Source organism: Cebus imitator, unplaced genomic scaffold (genome assembly GCF_001604975.1).
Source record: "Cebus imitator isolate Cc_AM_T3 unplaced genomic scaffold, Cebus_imitator-1.0 Scaffold337, whole genome shotgun sequence".
NCBI classification, from domain to species: Eukaryota; Metazoa; Chordata; class Mammalia; order Primates; family Cebidae; genus Cebus; species Cebus imitator.
In genome coordinates, this window is record NW_016107652.1 from 1,337,442 (window position 1) to 1,340,951 (window position 3,510).

A 3,510-nucleotide genomic window follows, 5' to 3' on the forward strand; every position below is an offset into this window, starting at 1 on the left:
TTAAATACCAAGCTAGTCTGAGTGGCATAAGAGAGGTGAATTATTGAACATAAATGAATCATGTCAGCAAAGAATTGTGACTGGAATTTGTAATGGTTTATATTCTTTTTTTTTTTTTTTTTGTAATCATGAATGGGAAAAATACAGATACCGTATTTAAACATTAAAAGTAGAACAATAAATAATTACAAACCAAATAAAATCAACATCTTAGTACCATATTCTGAATAATTAAAATGAAATCTGTCAGGTAAAATATATGTCTTGCTTTCTTTTAATTTTAAATAAATATTTAAACATTGACTTTATGACTCACAAGATATTTAAGCCCCATAAGTAAACAAGACATTATTGATAAAATTAAAGGGCATATAGGTTTATTCATATAAATGTCCTTATTAGCCTAGTAAGAACTATTTAGGTTCTTGTTACTTTATGCATATACTAATAAGTAACTATATGTGTATAGGAACATATATGCACACACACATACTAAATATCTGGTAACAAGAATATATATTATATAGAGAGTATGTGTATTTCTGTGTGTATATATACATACATATATATATATATATATATATATATATATAGTAACAAGAACCTAAACCATTTTACATTTTAAACAGTTTTAGTCATATAAATATGATTACAACTGTAAAAAAATTAACAACTTGTGAAATGCATTATAGATATAGATATTTTAGATACATCTTTATTTACATATTGTTTACTAATCAAGATAAATATGTTCTCATTTGTTGATTCAACAAAGAGCACATGTAATTAGTTAGTTAATGTGAAATTTTTAAAGTTCTGTTTGTAAATACCTAATGTTACAGAATGTAGAAATAAAAGCTAACAGCCTATTTCTATAAAATTCCCTACATAAATTATGTCACCTCTCTTAATGAGAGAATGAAGGAGAGAAAAACTGTTTAAAAGTTGGCATTTTTGAGTAAATCAGAAATAAGAATGCTAACTGCACTGGTCATGAAGAGTTATTAGTACTTAAAAAATTCATTATTTACTACTAACTTAGTAGTTAGTACTTAGTTGCCAAAAGAAAAAACAAGTTGAACGGATAATAGTTATATGTCAATTCTATAAGAGATTTCTCGAAGAGAAAAGAGCACCAGCTCCTTCTTCTGAAGTAATAGCCTTCAACAGTACAAGATTACAATGAATTGGACAAATTCATAGTCCCTATGGACAAAAGCCAAGGGGTATCATAAATACCTGAGGCTTTATCACAAAATAGGGTTGCAATGGTTGTCTTATGTTTATCCTGTTACAAAATTATTGTAAACTCATTCTCTAATTATACTTTGAATGAGAGGTGGGGATATCAGTGGCTTGAAATTGTCAGTAGATTATAATGGGAACAATTAATATCCACATTCATCATGAAGCATCCAACCCTAGCATTCAGTTGACCTACTTGTTTGAAATGAAGCCAAAAAGAATGAGTTAGCACCACTGATTTACCACTTCCTTCTTTGTTAGTTGTTATTTAATGAGTAGTCTTTTTATCATATACCTTCTTTTCTTATTTCCACTTCCACATACACAAACATATTTCTTGGAGTATGTTACTACTCTTGTTCAACTTCCTTTAGATAATTTTTTTTTCTAAAATAAAAGATTTTTGGCTGGGCATGGTGGCTCATGCCTGTAATCTCAGCACTTTGGGAGGCTGAGACAGATAGATCACGAGATCAAGAGATCAAGACCATCCTGGCCAACATGGTAAAACCCTGTCTCTACTAAAAATACAAAAATTAGCTAGGTGTGTTGGTGCATGCCTGTAGTCCCAGCTACTCAGGAGGCTGAGGCAGGAGAATTCCTTGAACCCAGGTGGCAGAGGTTGCTGTGAGCCGAGATCATGCCACAGCACTCCAGCCTGGTGACAGAGTGAGACTCCGTCACACACACACAAAAATAAGTTTTTTCTGTGATTGTCAAACATTGTGAAAATGGCATGTATGCAAGGTAATAGTAGGGAGATCATAATACTCATGTTAATTTTTTCCATGAAGTCAACTGAGGAATTAAAGAGTTAAAAAGAGCTGTGTGCAGATTCATGATAGTCTATGAAATTGCTTTAATAATTCAATTCACTATTTGAAGTGGCCTACACAAGATCTTATGTTTCAGAGCCTCTCTGTCCAATATAATTTTTTGTAGTGATGGAAATGTTACGTAATCTATGCTGCCCAATGCAATAGTTACTAGTCATATTGAGATATTGAGCACTTGAAACATGGCTTGTGTGACTGAACACTTGAATTTTAAATTGTATTTTCTATTAATTAATTTTAAATTAACTTTAAATATACATAGATAGCTTTTGGCTATTATATGTAGATATTCATTTGGGGTGATAATATATCTATTAGATATAGCATATGTAATATATTCTAAATATATAAAATATAATTTGCATTATCTAATATAAAATATATATAAAATACGTATATACGAATAGAACTTTAGGCTTACAAAAAGGTTGCAGAATGGTGGAAGAAGTTATTACCCTAACACTAACACTTTACTTAACTGTTGGGATTCATGCAGGGTGGTTGACAAAATATTAAGGGAATTATTGGGCAAAGTTATAAGATACAGTTTCAAACCTTTTGGAAGGACGAAAGGTTTTCATAACTTGTAATAATGGAACAGGCTGACAGCAGCTGGTTCTTACCTGACAGCATTAGGTCATAGGGTAAAGATTAGGGATAACAGAAACTTCTCCAGTTAAGTCTGTTTACCCCACTTTCCTTTGTCTCTACTCTAACTACTTGTTTACTCATGTAAACTTTGTGCCAGGTGGTCCTCTCAGGGGGAGATCAACCAGGGGGATTACCCATTAATGGTGTTTGCTCAAGACCCTGGAACCAAACCTTTTATCATTCATAAAACCACTTTTTTAACTATGTGAATCATCCACAAGTGTGTTGACTTAGAACCTCTGTTATTAAATCTATACTGAATAAATGCAACGAGGAAGAGCTAGTAAGGGGTCAGGTAGCTGCAATCACTCTCTGAGAGCAGCTGATGACCACCCTGGCCCACTTGTTCACTGTACTTTGTGTCTGAGTGCATTTATTCATCCATCTCAGAATCAGGGTTTGCAGGAGAGACCCCCACAGGTGGTGATCAACATCTCAGGTAGTAACCCTCATGTGTCCATCGTCACACTTTACTATAATTTTTAAAACAAATAAATTAACATGTATATAATGTTATTAATTAAGCTACAGTTGGCCTTCCACATCCTTGGCATGGAACAAATACATAAGAAAAATATTCAGAAAACATAACCAAAAAATAACAATACAACCATAAATATTTAAATAAGGAAACAATACAATGTAACAACTTTATATAGCATATGTTTTGTATTAGGCGTTATATGTAATCAAGATATGATTTAAAGTATCTTGATTTAAAATCAAGATATGATTTAAGATGTGCATATATTGTATGCCAGTAGTATGCCATTTTACA